Raw genomic sequence first — 21,172 nt, forward strand, 5'->3', positions numbered from 1 at the left:
ACAAACAGACCCTTGTATCATCTCATTACCACAAGTGGATTGGGTCAGAGTCACTTTGATGCTTTTGTGGGGTGGGTGCCCTACCTAGGAACCCATTATCACAAACTCACTTTCTTTTTTCAACAAAAAAGAAGGCATGTGTCTTAGGAACCCCCAACAAAGATGTGGACCGAAGTGTAATTTTCAGTGAGAGAAAGCTTTAGACCAAAGGAAAAGACTGGGTCAAAAAGCCCATAGAATGCTTGGAAGTTGGTGCACCAATCAAGGCAACCCTCTAAGATAACCATTTAGTACCATTCTTCCCAAACATCCAATCTCAGATTCCAAGTTTCTCATTCAGAATATGTGTAGGACCAGTTACCTTAAGCCAGTGGTTCCTCTGCATTTTTTCTTATCATAATGGTTGGATTCAATCAGCATAGCAGTGAATCTCCATAGGCAAGACTACTGGATTCCAAAAAGCAAAACCCCATGCTACTGTAGCGTCAAAGGAAGAAAACTGGTCTCCAATATGAATGGATGACAATAAGATGAAAACAAACATAAAGCAATAACCTATGGGAACACTGGGAATGATGTCATTTCAAAGTAGTCCTCACAGCACTTGTATGCTTACATGCTAAAATCCAGTTCCCCATTCACTACATAAACCATATTTGGTTCACCAGTTTGACACCCTTAAAGGGCTTTAACAATTATATACATGGGTTGGTGAAGGAAGCGTCCCTCTCTCCAGTACACTGATGCATGGCACAACAATGTATAGTGTCTCAATCCAATTAGGAAGAAAGCTCCATGCCGCTTTAAATAATATATCTCCTGTTCTACTCTGGTCTCATCTCCTATGACTGAAACCCAAGTTTCTGCTATCTTGTCCAATCTTCCATCAAGAATCTCAACCACAGTGAATGCCCGAATTGTACCTTTGGATTCAGGTGTGAAAGGAGGGGCTTCACTATTTGTGACACTTGTGTTACTGGTTCCTTGTTCATTGATCAAAGTTTAACCCGAGGAACGATGGCCCCATTCAGGTATGTGGTGTCGTCTTCCCCAACAACAATCATTTTTCTGTGGCCATTTCCATGTGCCAGCTCTTTATGCATGTGGCCAAATACAACCAGGGGGATGGAGAATTTGGTTGTCTCTTTCAAGTGGGAAATGGCTTGTGCTAAATCTGTACCACAAGATGCTTTGGTAAACATAACAGAGTAAATATATTTATTACATCTCATAAGAGACACATGTACTGCATGATGAAGTATATGATTGTCTCCTCTCTTGATTGGCCACTTGACATTCATTAGGTCACCAATAACGGTTTGCCACAAGGCACCATGAAATCATAATGTAATCCAATGAAAAGATGGAGCAATAATGGACTCACTAGGACAGAAAATTTTTCCAGTGAAAATTGCAACCTATCTTGACCTTATATGACATTATTATCTGTAAACCTCACAAGAAGTAATTTATACTAAATCAGAGCCAGAATGGATAGGATAGTACCTGGATCACCATGATCACCACCTCCATACACCCAGTCCACTCCACAGATGTCATTCATATTAGAACCTAACCTGCACAAAGAATGAATATTTTCATATGTAATAATAATTTGCCTTTCGGAGACAAATAGCCAAATTGGAATAGATTTTTGTAGACAGACCCGTGGGTCCATTGTGGGCAAGAAAGAGTACAACATGATCCTCTGGTGTTCCCAAGACAGTTTCATAGATTCTCTTTGCGCTAGCTTCCATGTCATGGATTCCATATCTAAAAGGAGAATCCATTTCAATAAGTTGCAATGCAGCCAACAAGAACAAGAACAAATGCATGCTTCCATATTGAGAATCTCACTTTCATGCTGCAGGAAGCCATGTGGTTTTACTTTTACGCTACCATATGTCATATGAAGATATTGGAGAATCCAACACACTGACAGTAGTTTGCAGCAAAGTTTGAATTGGATGTATGAGGGAACAATCTATTCTTTCTTTTTTTCTTTAGGGAACAATATGGAACAATGTTAAGAACAAATGCTGATTATTATAGTCTACAACATATGCAATCACATAATCATAAAATGAAGGAGATCAAAAAGAAGAGCTGCAATTAGATTTAGTCCTTCAGAGCAAAACAACAGAACCTTACAAGACGCAATAGATTATGAAGAAACAACGCAAATGCTATTATGAATATAAATGAGCTCAAATAGGAAAATATCTCTGGTTTCAAGTTAACATAAACCTTGCAGACAGAAGCCTTTTACGAAACAGTTGCTTGCCCCCACAGGAAAATGGGCGTCCACCAACAACACTCAACTTTAACACAGGAAAGTCCATACGCCGATAACCTACATGCTCCTTGCCGAGACTGATCATAAAAATTGTCATTCATCAACTGAAACTCTTCACAGCTCTAGTAATTTGATCACAATATGCAGTACACCAACAAAAACACAAAAAGATAAATTTATTGATGGATATATCCTTGACAATTATTATATCATGCAAAAAAGTGTGAAAATTGGAAGAAAATGGATCTTCATTGAAGCCATATGAAATAACAAAATAAACTTAAAGACACTAATAAAACTATTAATAAGCAAAAAACTGTCAAAATTTGCAAGGGCATGTTCTGGTAGTAAATAACCATATAAAAAAATTCACATATAATACAATGAAAGCTATAAAATATAATATACAGTAGTGTTTTGTTGCATCTTGATCTACTATGGGGACCAGAATTCCTAAATTATTGTTATCATAAATGAAACTGCAAAATGTTTCTCCCAAGATTGGTGAACCCTTAACAAAGTCTGAATCCCAACTTCTTGGGATTAGCTTAACCAAATGTTTGCATTCATATGGATGGCTATGTCCTCTGCTATGCCTTAGGCCATCATGTCTTTTTGAGCACCTTAACCACACTGCTTATGGTCCTCTCCTCCCCCGCCCCAGTCACACCTTCAACTGGAAAAACTACTTTCTTATTAATGAAATCAAGAAATTCATGGATAATATTGTTAATGGTATTTTGGAATTATAGACTATATTAATGAATCTCTTTGATAGGTAACAAATCTCTTTGGAAAAACTATATTAATTGCTATTTGGAATTATAGACTAGAACCTTCCATCCTAACCCTCAACTTCTTTGTAGCCTAAGCATGGAAACTACATTAACCATATCATTAATGTGTCAACATCATCCAAGATAATAAATTTAGATCAATACCTTGATAATTGATATAATTCAATTATGGGAATCTATCTCTAGAAATACCAATAACAGAGTATCCCATACAATAATTTGAAAAGCATAAATGATGATGCTGCATAAGAGAATTATCAATATGCTCTTTTGTTTTCATTACTCTGATTATTTAGCTAGTTATGTTTGGCCTCTGTTACTATACAAATGTATCTTGTATTTTGGGCTGTTCCTGCTTTCTAATAAACATAATCTCTAATTACCTATCAAAGTGGCAAAGGCCTAGTAGTGGGTGAAATTATGCTCTGCTTTTTATTTTCATAAACAACAAAACGCATCAATTATTGATCAATAAGAACTAGAAATCATGGTTTTATAAATAATGATCCAACTCTTATATACAATTTATCACATGACAAGGAAAGATGAAAATGGAAAATGAAAAAGACAGCTGACATAGCATAAGCTACAGCAAAATAATTCACAAGAAAGAAAATGGAAGCTAGAATAGATATAGAAAAATTGGATAACATGCAAACAATGCTAAGCAAAGCAGTAAGAGAAACAAGAAAGAAATCTCCAAACTTGATGTTGAAGCCATGAAGATTATATGAGCTCACCATTCCAGCTGAAGTTGAACACCATCTTTCTTCCTAATATTCAAATCAAGGATTTAATTAGAATGAAACATTTAGAATGGAAGTTAGACCTCACATCCTTAAAACTAAAACACAAGACTCATTAACTCCAAAATATTCGATATATGTACATAGAGGGACAGAAGCAGTTCCTTTAAAATATAATTCACAGAATAGTCTTTTAATGTTGTGTCATACTTCAAAACTCATTATATCATTATAAATTCATCAGAAACCTACAAATAAATTATTTATATGCACAAGTTAAGAAGCCAAGCAAGACATACTTTTTATGATTGGAACATTTTGCTATAATGGCCTACCATAAGGAGCAATATGAAACCATGGGCAATCCATTTGGACTTACTTTCCAGAAAACTGCTGAGTAGTCCAGGCATCATGGTTCCCTAAAATAACCGCTTTAGCCATTTCAAGTTAGCAACACTTCTAACGAGTTCAACATTTTCGTTACCAAAATCACCTGACAAAGCCCAGAAGAGGAAAAAAACGAAACACACAAAAAGCAAAACCAAAATAAGAAAGAAAAAGATATAGGCTTAGCCATTTAGGAGATCAACCATCTTATCAGTCCGAATAGGAGAAAGTTAAGTGAAGGAGAGCCAGAGTAGCATCCTAAATTAAGCAGAGAATGATCCTTTTTCCAGGTGAGTTTTTTGAATTGCTCATCTAACATGGACAATGACAAGTCCACTAATATTATACAGAATCCAGGCCATTTTATATATCATGTCGTCCAGGAGGACCCATCTGGAAAGGTAGCATCACTCTTAAAACCACAACATCAGGCAGATAAACAGCAAAGAGAGAATAAAAAATACCCACCTGTAAACAGCACCAAATCTGGCTGCAATTCAACAAAAGAAGAGGTTAGATCTGGTGGAAGAAACATGCATATAACATATCCAACAATATTGTATTTAACAACCTACTGAAACCAAATACTTGGGAAGAAAAAATGTCAAGTTAAAAATACAAATGGGAAATTCAAATCACACAACCAAGCACAAAATCACTGCACAGTTAAAAGAGACAGAGACAAAAAAAAGTAATTCAATCTTTTTTTTTTCTTTTCTAATTTGTATTGACATTCCCATGTCAGTTGACCATGTATCACCATTCAGCAATTACAGGGCATTTCCTTTGTTCATGTTGCATCTTTCGAAAATAGTCTCCAAAACAAACTTCCAACCGAATTTTGGCGCCATTTTCAAGTTTTTGCTTTCAGAAAAAGAAACCAGAAAAACAGTCATGTAGAACAAAATTAACATCAGAACCAACAGAGATAACCAGAACTAGCAAAAATGAGCACAGAAAAAAAAACAAAAAACAAAAATGGAAGAACAAAAAAAAAAAAAAAAAAAAAATAGAAAAGTACCTGCAGAAATTGAAGGGCCTTCGTGTCTTCTTGTAGATTCCAATCGTCATGCTTCAAAATTCAAATTTCATCGACGAAAGAAAAAAGGCAAGCAAATATTTACAAATAAATTAAAAGAAAAAAGCGGGTACAAACACATAAAACCCTAGGGCTTTGAAGGCGAGAGAACTGACCACATCACCGACGACGGCAATTCTAACGGAGGTGGCCATGGGCAAGCGACTGGACGAAGAGGAAGGAGAGGAACCGGAGTGGATAAATAGGGTGGGCGCGTGGAACCACGCGCTCAACATAGCCTACTTGCCCGCGCTCTGAACTCCTGATTACGCCCCCACCAAACAACCCACCATCACTCACAAGCCTGCATGATGATTTGTTTTTGCACCGTCCGATTGACGTTGACCTTTTTGCTTAGTGATCAAATGCCTGCAATTTAGTCACGTGTCTCATAACATGCTCATAATGATAAGGAAAATAGACTGCTAATTTAGCTTGTTATTGCCGGGGAGAATTTTGATAGAGAATAAATTGAATGGGATATGAATGGTCGTAGCCATGTGACAATCCACGAGTCGGAATATTCTCAATTTCATAAAAAATTATAATTGTGTGTCTTTAATTATTATTATTATTGTAGAAAAGGAAATGGAATAAATGTTTAAATAATCACTATATGAAAAAAAATCTATAAAATTAAATATTTTATTTCTTCTTATTTTAATTTAAAAAATAATAATATGAAAGAAAAAAACAATATTTCCAAATATCTCATAATATTAGAATTTATACCATAATGAAATTTCTATAATTATTAAATATGTAATGTAACACCCAAAATAAACTTTAGGGCCAAAATAGTAAATTATAAATTAATTAATTAATTAATTAAATTCATTAAAGGTAAAAGATTCTTTTTACAATTAATAATCATCGGTGTAAATTAGATTTTCTTCTTGTCTTCTTTATTTAAAAAACTCTATTAACCAAAAATCAAAGAATTTGAGAACGTAAGACTAAAAGTTTGAAGGTTTAGAGTTTAAAGTTCATATTTTTCTAGGTGAAGAGTAAATTCGTCAAGCTAAATACTTTAAGTGTTTTGAGCGCTTCTTCAATGTAAGAGAAATTAATGCAGATTTTTATAAAAGAAATTTTTTTTATATTATATTTTGAAATGTGTAAAAATATTATTTTTTATCTTTATGCATGGATTAAATATTTGTTTTGTATGGAAAGTATATTTGAGAATTTTCTTTGTTTATGAAAAATGAAAAATTGAGGAGATATGATATTTTGTTTTGTAAGTTTGAATTCATGAAATATAGTGTTGACTCTGGATTATATGGCCTTAGTCAATGGGTTATAATTGTTTACATTTTCAGCCTTAGTTAACAGGTTATAATTGTTGACATTTTCGGTCCTAGTCAACGAGTTATAATAGTTGATGTTATATGGTCCTAGTCAACAGGTTATAATAGTTGACCTTATGACCTTAGTCAATGGGTTATAATTATTGACATTTGATTTTGTTCACCTTAAATGGAATAAATTTGAAACTAGTTACTTAATGTGAAGTCCCACCTAATTGGGCACCATTTTTTATACAATAATTAGAGTAAAGATATTTTGAATGTATTCGATTTGGTTTTGATCAAAAATTGTTTTGAAATGAATATGAGAAAGTTTTGTTGAAAAGTTTGAATGTATTAGTATTTTGAACTTAAAAGTTTTTATGAAAATAAGTATAAGTTATATCTCCTATTTACAAGCATGATTGAAAATGTTTAATCCATGAAATTGTATTAATGTTCCTTATTGGACTTTGAACTCATCCCACTTATTGATAATCTTTCAGGTAACCTCAGTTCAGGGGAGGAGTGACCGTTATGAGGGAAATTTGGCTTTATTAGGACATTTGTTTAAACTCTCTTTATTTTGGACACTGTTTAGATGTTAAAACTTAATTTTCGTTTGAAGTTATTTGGACAATAACACTTTGGTTGATGTATTAGTTTTTTTTTTTTTTTTAAAGTTGATATTTGGAGATTTTAGAATTTTTCCTACTACTCTAAACATGAATTTGGTAATTAGTAAATTTCCAGTTACAATACGAATATTTGTTTTGTTTCCACTTTGAGCTTTTGGGTTTGAGGTGTGAAATGATCGTCATGCCCTTGGAGTGGATTTTGGGGCATGACAGAGTGGTATCAGAGCATTAGGTTATGATCTTGTTGGGAACTTATTTTAGTTTACTTTGGGGATAGATGAGTGACACATTAGTTTAAGTTTCAGTTTCATCTTCTATAGATACCTATTCTTCCTTATGAATCTAAATTGTTTAATTGGTTTCTTAGTGACTAATTTAATTATACCTAATGCTTTATAGGACAACATGGCACCAAGAAGAACAACATCTTCCCAAAATAGTTAGACTAATAATGATGAACCTCCTCCACTTGAGGGTTTGCCTCTCATGAATGTAGAAGAGCTTTATAGGTATCTTGATACTTTAGCTAGTTTGGTTGAGTATCAGACTAGAGCTATTGAGACTCAAGCTCTTGGACAACACTCATCTTCTAAAGGTAGCTCATTTGATGACTTTGAGAAGTTAGGTCCTCATTACTTTTCTGGTAATTCAAACACAATGGAAGCATAAGCTTGGATTCTTAAGATAGAGAAATTCTTTGATGTTATAAATTGCTTTAAGGAGAAAAAAGCCTCTTATGCAACATTTATATTAGATAAAGAAGCATATCATTGGTGACATATGACCAAAAGGCTTTTAGAGGATCAGAGACCTATAATTTGGAGACAATTTAAGGAGACATTTTACAAAAAGTACTTCCTTGATAGTGTTAGACGACAAAAAGTAAGAGAGTTTGTTCGTTTGGAACATGAGGATATGACAGTGGCCCAATAAGAGGCTAAATTTACAGATTTATCATGTTTTGTTCCGCAATTGATTGCTACAGAGGAGAAAAAGACATTAAAGTTTTAGGATGGATTGAAACCCCATCTAAAGAACAAAATATCTATTTTGAAGCTTAGCGTCTATTCAGAAGTTGTAGATAAAGCCCTTGTAGGGGAAAAGGATAATAAAGAGCTTCAACAGTACAAAGAACAACAAAGGAAAATGAGTAGGAGTGATGGTGCCCATGATAATAAAGAACTAAAAGGTTCGTTTCAATTGAGAGTTAGAATAAATGGGAAACAATGCAAAATTGAAATTTGACTTGTTCTATTTGTGGTAAGAAACATTGAGGTAAGCCTTGCTATAAAGAGTTTGGAGCTTGCTTTGATTGTGGGAAACATAGACATATGATTTGTGATTTTCCAAAGAATAAGAAGTTTATGATTGGAAAGCCTAAGGAGGATAATAAGGAGGATAAACAGAAACCTAGAGTCTAAGGGTGGATGTTTGCTATGACTCATCAAGATGCTTAAGCCATTTCTGATGTGGTGACAGGTACTATTCGAATTTGCAATTTATTGTTAGAGCCTTGATTGACCAAAACTCAACACACTCTTAGTTTCTATATCTTTTGTTGGTTTGTTAGGTATGCTTGTTGGTAGCCTAAACTTTCATTTGACTGTTTCTTTTCCTATGAGACATTCTATTGTGGATAATATAATGTTTAGAGGTTATCTTATGATGACTAGTTATATGGAGATGTTAGTTGACTTAGTAATTCTTGACCATTAGAATTTTGATGTGATTTTGGAGATGGATTGGTTAGTTTCCTTCAATGTTTATATTAATTATTTTGGTAAAAAAGGTGACTATCCACATTCCTAACTAACATGTGTTTAGTTTTGACAGAAAACATGTGATTAGACCATTGTGTATGATCTTAGCTTTATGGGCTAGTTCCTTGCTTAGAAAGGGTTGTTAAAGGTTTTATGCTTATGTGGTGCGTGATAGAAAAAAATAAATAAAAAATTACAATCTATTATTGCCAAGTTGATAAAGGTTTAGTGATGCAATCTCAGTATTCAAGAGGTCACTTAGAAATTAGAAAAGGGGATAAAAGAAAAGCGTCCTCATTATTTGAAGATTTATGTATGTCAAGTTTAGAGGACTAAACTTTTGTTAAGGAGGGGAAGATATCACACGCCAAAATAAACTTTAGGGGCAAAATAGTAAATTATAAATAAATAAATTAATTAATTAAACCCATTAAAGGTAAAAGAGTCCTTTCACAATTAATAATCCTTGGTATAAATTCGATTTTCCTTTTGTCTTCTTTATTTAGAAAACTCTATTAACAAAAAAATTAGAGAATTGGAGAACGTAGGGTTAAAGGTTTGAAAGTCTAAAGTTTGAAATTCAAATTTTTCCAGGTGAGGAGTAAATTCGTCAAGTTAAATACTTCAAGTTTTTGAACGCTTCTTCAAGGTAAGGGAAATTAATGCAGATTTTTATTAAATAAAATAATTTCATTTTTATATTGTATTTTGAAATGTGTAAAAATATTATTTTTATCTTTACGCATGGATTAAATATGTGTTTTGTATGGAAAGTATATTTGAGAATTTTCATTGTTTATGAAAAATGAAAAATTGAGGAGATGTGATATTTTGTTTTGTAAGTTTAAATTAATGAAATAAAGTGTTTGACTCTGGATTATATGACCCTAGTCAACAGGTTATAATTGTTGACATTTTTGGCCCTAGTCAACGAGTTATAATAGTTGACCTTATGACCCTAGTCAACAGGTTATTGTTAGAAAAATTAGACTAATCAAACCTAAAGTAATCATCCTAAGGAGAGAGGGGGGAATGAAAAGGGTGATGGTCTCTTTTTGCAAATTTAAAAAGTATGAATGTAAGAGACAATTATATTCAAGTATATAATAAAACAATATAAAGACAATTGCATATAAAGTAAAAGAATAAGGAAAAGAGAATGCAAACACAAGATTTTATAGTGGTTCGGCACAAACCAGCCTACATCCACTCTTCTCTAGCTTCAATCCCAAGCTTGAGGTTCCACTAATTCAAGGCTTCCAAACTAAGCTTTCAAGCAATACAATTGGATTATGGTTCTAATTCACCCTCTTGGACTTTTGGCTCGAAGCACTCTTTACAAACCTCAAGAGATACCTCACTCTTGAATAACCCCTCAAGTGATACCCCACACTTGAGAATCCCTAAGTGATATCTCACACTTAGATTCTTCCTCTCAAAGATTTACAAATAAATGATCTCACAAAATCCTAGTACAAAAACTTTAAGCTCAAATGATACAAGAAAAATTAGGATTGGAAGGTGCATTAATGATATGAAAGTTTTAGAAGAATGGTGCACTAAAAAACGCTCTCACAAGGCTCAAATATATTCAAGAAAGGTTTAAGAAGGTTAAACGAATAAACAATGAAGATTTGGAGCCTTTTTATAGAGAAAAAAAGTCAAACTAGTCATTGGGGTTCGATCGATCGAGCTGGGGGTCGACTGGTTGACTAGCCATTAACATTAAATGCTTAGTAGGTGACCGTTGGACTTCGATCGATTACTATTCATACCTTGACCGATTGAGGTGGGGGTCGACCGGTTACTGTTTAGACCTTGATCAGTTGAACAATCGTTCTAGAAGAAATAGAAGGTTTTTTGCACCCCTCGACTAGTTGAGCTGGGGAGTCGAGCGATTCCTTATCTGGTTCAACCGATTGAGCCGTTTTTGGCTCAACAACCAATTTTTTCAACTTAAAACCTTTTAAACAAGTTTGGAAAACATTTGACACATGTTTTTGTTGAAAACACAAAATTATCCAATTTTAAAAAATATAAAACAAAATAACTCTTGAATGATTTTGGTGCATAAGTAAAGAATGTAATGCATGAAAATCCTAGTGCACCAAAAACCTCACAAAGAGATCTTATGAAGCTTGGGTCTTGAAAAACACTTCTCTTTGAGGTGGTTTTCTTCTTCATGATTTTTCTTTCGCTTAATTTTGTCTTTGTGATTGCCACTTTGAAAATCGTCTTACCTAATCACACTTGAAATATAATCATTAGTTTTAAACCTTGTTTTATTATCATTAAAACTGAGATTAACGAAACCTTGGTTTCACAGTTATAATTTTTGACATTTGGTTTTGTTCACCTTAAATGGAATAAATTTGAAACTAGTTACTCAGTTGTGAAGTCTCACCTAATTGGACACCATTTGTCATACGATAACCAAAGTAAAGATATTTTGAATGTATTCGATTTGGTTTTGATGAGAAATTGTTTTGAAATGGATATGAGAAAGTTTTGTTGAAAAGTTTGAATGTATTAGTATTTTGAACTCAAAAGTTTTTATGAAAACAAGTATATGTTATATCTCCTATTTGCAAGCATGCATGATTGAAAATGTTTGATCCATGAAATTGTATTAATATTCCTTATTGAGCTTTGAACTCATACCTCTTATTGATAATCTTTCAGGTAACCTCAATTCGGGTGAGGAGTGACTGTTAGGAAGGAAATTTAGCTTTATTAGGACATTTGTTTAAACTCTCTTTATTTTGGACATTGTTTAGATGTTAAAACTTAATTCTTGTTTGAATTATTTTGAGTTTGGAGTTATTTGGACAATAATATTTTGGTTGATGTATTAGTTTTTTTATTTTTTATTTATTTTTAAAGTTGATACTTTGAGATTTTAGAATTTTGTCATACTACTCTGAACATGAATTTGGTAATTGATAAATTTCAAGTTACAATACGAATATTTGTGTCGTTTCCACTTTGAACCTTTGAGCTTGAGGTGTGAAATGATCGTCATGCCCTTGGAATGGGTTTTGGGGGCATGACACGTAATTAGTAAGAAATTGATAATTAAATAATAATTATGATTTCTAATTATGTTTGGTTTATTGAAAAAAGTTAGAAAATTTTAAAATTAATACTTATTTTTTTAATTGGTGTATTTTCATATTGATGGATTTGTGATTGAAATGTATGTTTCATTATTAAAATTAATTGATTAAGTTTTGGGTTTTTTATTTTTTGGGAAAGAACACTGAATCATAATTTTTTCTTATTTTTCAAAATTAGTTATAGACTTTTGAAAATTTTTAACTATTTCGTTTGCAATCTAAATTTATGGTTTCTAGTATCATTTATTTTCTTTGCTGAATGAGAAATGTATAGAAAATTTATAAAATTTAATTTCATTGACAATTTGATAAATTATGAGACGAAAATAGTAGTTACATTGATACAATTTTGATTTATGTTTTAAAATTTTATCGATTTATTTTAAATCTAAGCAATTTATATATTGTTTAGTTTCTCTTTTGATAAGAAAATTTTTTATCTAAGAGATAAGAGAAAAAATGGACAAAAGAAAACTTATTTTAGTCTTATCCTTTTTTTTCTTAATGATAGTTTTTTTTTTTTTTTTAATTATAGTAAATTTATTTATCATTCAAATTGTATAAAAATTGAGATAGTGTAATTGGTTTTTAAAATTATCTAAAAGTTTTAAAATAAATTTAAATAAGATTATTAAGTTATATTAAGTAATTAAGTTAATTTAATAATTATTTATGGTTTATGTTTGATTGATAGAATAGGAAATGACATGATATCCTCTTTCTTATATTGGATGGAAATTATAACTTAGAATATTATATCCATAAGGTATGGTATATACCATGCTCGTATTTTATTTATAAAATTAATAAAAATTATTACATTTCAATGTTTAATTTCTTTTACAAATAAAAAATATATTACAACTTAAAGTTTGCTATTAAAAAAATGAAATCTCTCCCGTTTAATATCATTTACAAATCATTAATACATTTTATAATTTAGTAATTAATCTTTATTTCTTTATTAATAATATTCATTATTAAAATACTAAAAAATAATCATTTTATTGTTAAATATATTTATATATATATATAATATTATGTATTAAATATTGAATTAAATAATACTATATGTGGGATCCTTGCATCCGTGTAGCATGGGCCCTTTTCCGTATAGTGTGTCCTTACCCGTATAAGAAGCTAGACGATGAAATACTATTCGGATATCATCTATTGCTATCTAGCAAACACTAAATACTACAATTTTGAATGTTGTAACCATTACATCAAGGCTATTCATGAGTATAAATGTTTAATTTTAAAGTACAAAAACCGCTATGCACAAGTCAATGATTGACATTAAAGACAATTAAGGCACATGAAAAACGTTACAAATTGGTGAAGATAAATAGTCATCAAACATCCGAAGCTAAGTACGCAACACATCCTCAACAAATTTTTGTTTGTTTCTTCCCTAAACTAATTTAAGCTTCAGAGGGGCGTGCCCAGAAAAACCATCCGACCACTCCTTGTAATAGGTGCGTTCACCATTCACTCAGAGAAGACTAGTTGGATAGGACATTGTTGGTCGTGTATCGACACTATATATTAAAACTATTTTAGGTTGTTTACACCCCTATTTTTTAAAAACAATTGAATTGAAATTTAATTTATTTTAATTAAAAATTTTGTTTAAAAAAATGAGTAACATCAAAAAAATAATAATAATAAAGAAAGTGGACAAAAAAATAAATTTATAATTCATATAGTATGTATATCTCATCTCTTAACTTCAACTTAGAGATATTATATTCCATGTGGATGAAAAAAAATAAAAATCAGATAAGTTTTTCTATACTTATTACATGCTCGGTTGAATATTGAATACAATAAATAATGGAATATATATATATAGTTAAGATATCATATATATATATATATATATATATATATATATATATATATATATATATATATATATATATATATATATATATGATATCTTAACTATTTATCTAATGGAAATGATATTTTAACATATCTTATCTTAAAATATGTTATGCTCTATATATATTTGGCTTAAAGAATAAAAAGGGGAATAGAAGCATATTGTTGTTCAATAATTTTTTAAAATAAAAAATTCATTATATTCCAATGCTTGTTATTAAAAACAATATTCTTATATTTACTATTATTTGGAAATCATTCTATAATTTTTAATTTAGTAAGTAATCTTTTAATTTTTTTTTTGTTAATGATATTCATAATTTAAATATTTAAAATTTGTAAATAAAACAACATTACATTATGCAATTAAATATATAAAAATATTTTGTGAATGTTAAGTATTATTTTAAATAACACAATATATTAAAACTATAAATATTCTTTTTTGAACTAAAAATTTAATTTGTACGATCAAATTTGTTTATTTTGAAAAATGAGTTATATAAAAAAAATTAAGAAAATGAAGAAAATGGACATGAGGAATAAATATATAATCATGGTGTTAAAATTTTAATTATACCAATTTAAGGTAATCGCTATAGTGGGAGGGTAAATAAGGTGATGGTCATTTTTGAAAATTTAAACTTAGAGAATGCAAGTGACAATATAAGTAATAATATAAGAAAAATCAATATAAGAAAATTTTGAAATAAATAAAGAGAGTAGGAAAAAAAGAAACACAAACACTAGTTTTTATAAAGATTCAACACAAACTCGACCTATATTCACTATCCTCGAACTCCTATACAAGTGAGGGTTCTACCAATTAAGGCTTTCAAGTCTTCAAGCTTTTCATTTGGATTATGGTTTGAAGGGACCTTTACACCAAGGTTAAAAGTCAAAATTTCCATACTATTCCCTTTGGATTATGATTCCAAAACACCCTCTCAAGAGATAGACATGAAGAAAGGATCCTAATTTATAATATTTACTCAAATGGAATATAAAGAAACTAAGGTTGAATGATGCATTAAGATGAATTATAAATTTGAAAGCAAGTGTACTCTAAAAATACTCCTTTAAGGCTCAAGTAATATTTAAGAAAAATTTAGAAATCTTCCTTATGCAAAACAAAAAGTTTGAAGTTTTTAAATAGGAGTTAAAAGCTTAAACTAGTCGTTAGGTATACTTTGAATCAAATCGACCAACCAATTGAATGGACTATAGTCATTGGGTGGCAAAAGGTCCAGAAAGTGATTGTTAGGTCATAAGAGCTCGATCAATTGATCATTGGTTCAATTGGTCCTTGATTGATTAAGCAAATAGTAACTACTTAAATCGATTGGACATTAACTAGTTTAGTGAATACTAATGGGTTGAGTTATTTTGGTCAAACATATATAGAATATGGAAAATTGATGCACAAATGACTTTTAATGACTTAAATTGTTTCAATATGAAAAATTAAGATTATTATTTTTAATGTTGAAATACATGTCAAAATATACATTTTTTATTCTTGAAACAATCAATCTCATTTTTTTTTTTTTTTATAAAAACATGAAAAGATGCATAAATGAACTCTATAGTTTTTGCAATTTTTACATCTTTAACTTAAAATCCTTAGGAAAACCCGACTAAATAAACTCTTTGTCATTTTGAAAACTTTTTTTAACTATGAATATTATTAAATAAAGGTAGTTTTCATTTTAAAAAAATTCTCCGTCCAATTTATAAAAGAATAAAATTGATTTAGACACTTGAATAATTTTAGGTGCTTAAGTAAAAATAAAATACATGATTCTAGTGTACCAATAACCGTACAAAGAGGTCTTTGAGGTCTTCTCATTTTTCTTGATTTTCTTTTGATTTGTTTATTTTTTGTGATTCCCACTTTAGAAATAATATTGCCTAAAAACACTTAAGATAAACTATCAGTTCTCAATTCTATTTTGTTATCATCAAAATTGAGATTAATCAAACCTTGATCTCATAATCTCTCACTTTTTTATGATTACAAAACTAAGGTTGTGAAATTGCTTTCCCTCAATATATGCTCCTTAATATTAGAAAATATTTAAGTTTAAGAGCTTTTAGGAGTATATTAATGATGCTTAAAAAATAATATAATCAAGTATAAATAACACAAAGATCAATAGCAATCGAAAAAATAATAAACAAGATGCATGCATGTATATAATCATTTTGTACATAGCATTAATATTGATAGCATTGCTAAAACAATATTAACAATTTAGTACTACTTTTTCCTCAAGTTAGCAACTTGCCATTACTTCTTTTTGTCATCAACAAAAAGTCTCATTTAGGCATGGCGAATGGATCATGATATTAACTAAAAATGATTTTACAAATGTGAATATTAAGCATGACATATTTTCGGTGGAAATATGTAAAATAAAATCATTATACTATTTCTCCCATTTTTTCATTTGAAAATGTTTTTCAAATAAAAGTTTGCTCAAATTTAGAGCATTTCTAATTTAAAGCACCATTAGGAAAAATAATGTAAGAAAATGGGAAAACATGAATTTTAGAAAAGTGCAACACATAGCATGCATATGATGACATCATTAAGAGTACACAAACATATAATTATTCAATTTCAAATAATATTTTTATAAATAATTATTTCTTTTTAATTCAAACCTTATGCTAACAATTATAATACCCAACTTTGGTCTAATAAGGAGCTAGTCACTCTTATTTATAAGTGAAGGTATTGTTATATATATCTTTGATCTCCATTATCACCAAAACATATACAGGATATATTTATCAATTCATTTAGAACATACATTTATTCACATGGAACATACCTGAATCCATTTCCGAATTTTGGTTGAAGATGTATGGATCTTCTAAGGTTGAGGAGGGGAACCACCGTCATTGAATTCTCTCTGGCAATGGGAGCGGGAGAGATTAGGGTTATGTTCTATTAAAAAATGTGATATTACAAAATGAACAAACCCTTGACCTTTTATACCCTCTTGCCTTAGGGACCATACCCATTGGGTTATTAGGCCTCATGAGTCTTAGGCCCATCATCTAAGACTCGTGATGGCGTTTGGGCTCTACACATAGGTGACCCATACTCTTGAACGAACAGAAAACAAATATTGTAAGAGGTGAATAGCTTAGTCATGAATTATTGTTAGATATGTGAGTCCATATCTTAACAATCTCCCACTTGGACCACATATATTACAAAACAATGTTCATGATAGTACTTTATTGAGCTCATCTTGCTATTCTATCTTAATATCCTTAAACAATCTGGTCTACTAATTATGTTAACATAGGATTAAAGCGGCCTTCGTTAATCATAATTTAACTAGACCCATCAATGATCACAACATTAACAAAAAATAAGCAACATGGATCAAGTATGGATGTGTAGTATGGAAATTACATAGAATGTGATATTTAATATGTCTATTTCCAATTGGTCCTACTTTATGACTAAAAATAGTCAAATTCCACTTTCAACATTTGATGCTGAACCGCTTCTAAAAGTCGTCATTTTAATTCAGAGTGTTCAAACACAATAGTCTTTTTAAAAAAACAAAGTCTGTACATATAACATAACATAATATCACATCAAGAAAACAAACACAAAATCTAAATACAAACTCTCACTATACTAGCACATCATCAATGTGTACAACACCCATATGTGTGACATGCTCATGATATACTTTGGGTGGTAAACCCTTAGTGAGTAGATCCGCAATCATGGAGTTTGTGCTTATGTGTTCAATCGATACTTGAAGACTCTGAACTCTTTCTTTCACAACCAAGAACTTGATGTCAATGTGTTTGGACTTTGACGAACTTCGGTTGTTCTTAGAATACAATTCTGCCGCTTTATTATCACAGTTGATTCTCAATGGTTTCTCAATCCCATCAACAATTCGCAACCGAGTGGTAAATTTCGCAACCATATCCCATGGTTTGATGCCTCGTAGCAAGCTATGAATTCTGCCTCCATGGTGGAAGAAGCAATAAGTGTTTGTTTAACACTTTTCCATGAAACTGCTCCTCCAGCCAACATGAAGATGTAGCCTGAAGTGGATCTCTTGCTGTCAAGACATCCTGCGAAATCGGAGTCTGAATATCCCACGATCTCTAAATGAATGGATCTACGGTATGTGAACATATAATCTTTAGTTCTTTGTAAATATCGCATAACCCGTTTTGGCTTTTTCCAGTGATCCATACTTGGGTTACTCAAATATCTGCCTAACATTCCAACAATGTACGCAATATCCGGACGTGTACAAACTTGTGCATACATGAGACTTCCTATTGCCGAGGCATAGGGAAACCTTTCCATATCCTTCTTCTCAAGTTCATTTTTTGGACATTGGTGCAAACTAAATTTATCGCCTTTTGCCACAGACGTGTCTCCTGGTGCACAATTGCTCATGCCAAATCTACTCAAAACTCTATCGATGTAGGCCTTTTGTGATAGCCCAAGCATACCTCTTGAATGATCCCTATAGATCTGTATACCCAGCACAAAAGATGCATCGCCAAAATCTTTCATATCAAATTTACTAGATAGAAATCGCTTGGTTTCATGCAAAAGTCCCACATCACTACTCGCAAGTAGAATATCATCAACATATAACACCAAGATAATGAATTTGTTCCCACTGAACTTGAGGTATATGCATTGATCAATGGTGTTCTCCTTAAAACCAAACGAAGTGATCACCTGATCACACTTTCGGTACCATTGTCGAAATGCTTGCTTTAAACCATATATGGATATTTTTAATCTGCATACAAGTTGCTTTGAATCATTAGACTCAAAGTTCTCCGGTTGCACCATGTATATTGTTTCATCAATGTTACCATTAAGAAACGCAGTTTTAACGTCCATTTGATGCAGCTCTAAATCATAATGAGCTACAAGTGCCATGATGATTCTAAAGGAGTCATTTGACAAAACCGGTGAAAAGGTCTTCTTATAATCAATGCCTTCCTTTTGAGTGAAACCTTTTGCGACTAGGCGCGCCTTATACCTAACAATATTGCCTTTTGAATCCCGTTTAGTCTTAAAAATCCATTTACAACCAATCGGTTTTACACCTTCATGCAACTCTACTAGGTCCCAAACACCATTGTCTTTCATTGATTTCATCTCTTCCTTCATGGCTTCTATCCACTTTTCAGAGTTAGAACTTTGTTTGACTTGACTAACTAAAATTGGACCGTCTTCTAGACCCATGTCAAACTCATGTTCTTGGAGATATACAACATAATCATCTGAAATTGTACTTCTCCTTTCTCTAGTGGATCTCCTCAGTGGCACTTGTACTTGAGGTTCTTGAGGTTATTGAGGTTGTTAAGTTATCTCTTCATGAACTTGAATCGGTTCCATAACTTGAGCAGGAGAAATTTCAGGTGTGTCTTGAATTTCTGTTATCGACTGTACATTCTAAATAGTGTCATCAAACATAATATGACCATATCCAATCGTAGGAATACTAACAGATTCCTCTTCAAATACCACATTTCTTAATGATTCTCTTCCACTTAAATCAACATCCTCAATGAACTCAGCATTACCCGTTTCAAAGAAGGATCTAGATGAGGAGTCATAAAATTTGAAACCTCTCGACCTTTTAGAATACCCTACAAAATAGCAGCTCCCTATTCTAGAGTCCAATTTCTTTTCATTTGGCTTGTAAGGCCTAGCTTCAGCTGGACAACCCCAAACATGCAAGTGCCTAATACTAGGTTTCTTGCTAGTCCATAACTCATATGGGGTTTTGGCTACTGCTTTGCTTGATACTCTATTCAAAATGTAAACTGTAGTTTTGATGGCTTCGCCCCAAAGTGATTCTGGTAAGGTGGAATGATTGATCATACTTCTTACCATATCCTTAAGAGTACGGTTTCCCCTCTTTGCTACACCATTTTGGCTCGGAGTCCCCGGCATGGTATACTGAGGAACGATACCACACTCCATCAAATATTTGGCGAATGGCCCTGGACGTTGTTCACCGGATCCGTCATATCTACCATAATATTCACCTCCATGGTCAAATCTGACGATCTTTATTTTCTTGCTTAGTTGGTTCTCAACTTCAGCTTTGAAATTCTTGAACACATCCAATGATTGAGACTTTTCATGAATCAAATAAAGATAGTCATAGGGCGAGTAATCATCAATGAAAGTGATAAAATATTGTTGTCCGGGGTAGGAAATGGACCACAAATGTTCGTATGTATCAATTCCAAGATGTCACTGCACCTATTGGCATCATTTTTCCTCATATTTGTTTGTTTACCCTTAATGCACTCTATACATACTTGAAAGTATGAGAAATCAAGTGTATCAAGAATTCCTTCTGACACAAGCTTTTGAATACGTTGATTTGAAATATGACCCAAACGCCTGTGCCATAACATTGATGAATTTTCATTTATTAATTTTCGCTTAATGCCATAATTACTTGAATGCAAGGTTTCATTTCCATTAGTGGCCTTTATGTTCAATTTATATAATTTGTCTATTAGACTACCTATACTAATAACATTTGAATTTAGATAAAGACTAACCATTCCATTTCTAAATGAACAACAATATCCAAATTTGTTCAGACATGAAATAGAAATTAAATTCCATCTAAACGACGGTACTACAAAAGTCTCTTCCAAATCCAAAGTACATCCAGAGTCCAACTGTAGTATAAAAAGACCAATAGTCTTGACTGCAGCCTTGTTGTCATTTCCCACATAGATGTATCTTTCACCATCAGTTGACATTCGATTCCTTAGGCAACCTTGCATAGTGACACTTATGTGAGTAGTTGCACCCGTATCTATCCACTAAGTGTCAATAGGCATTACAACTAAATTAATTTATGAACAAACAAAGTTGAGAAGTGTACATTTCTTTTCACGCCAAGCAGCGTATTTGGTACATGTCTTCTTCATATGACCAACCTTTTTGCAAAAGAAACAAGTGATCTCCTTATCTTGTTTCTTCTGCACCTTCTGCTTTGATGTCTCAGAAATTGCAGTTTGTTTTCCTTTATTGTCCCTCTTTCTTTTCTTGTTGGCACCAAATCCTGAGATGTGGAAGCCAAGTGAGCACTTTCTATTTTCTCTTGTTTCAATCTCTCTTCCTCTTGTACACATTGAGC

General features: G+C 31.8%; 1 pseudogene; it reads right to left on the bottom strand.

Moving 5' to 3' along the window:
* Window positions 1-678: 678 nt before the first annotated feature.
* On the bottom strand, window positions 679-5,589 carry LOC117924765 (annotated as a pseudogene).
* Window positions 5,590-21,172: the final 15,583 nt, after the last annotated feature.

The sequence above is a fragment of the Vitis riparia genome, chromosome 11 (genome assembly GCF_004353265.1).
Source record: "Vitis riparia cultivar Riparia Gloire de Montpellier isolate 1030 chromosome 11, EGFV_Vit.rip_1.0, whole genome shotgun sequence".
Classification (NCBI taxonomy): domain Eukaryota; kingdom Viridiplantae; phylum Streptophyta; class Magnoliopsida; order Vitales; family Vitaceae; genus Vitis; species Vitis riparia.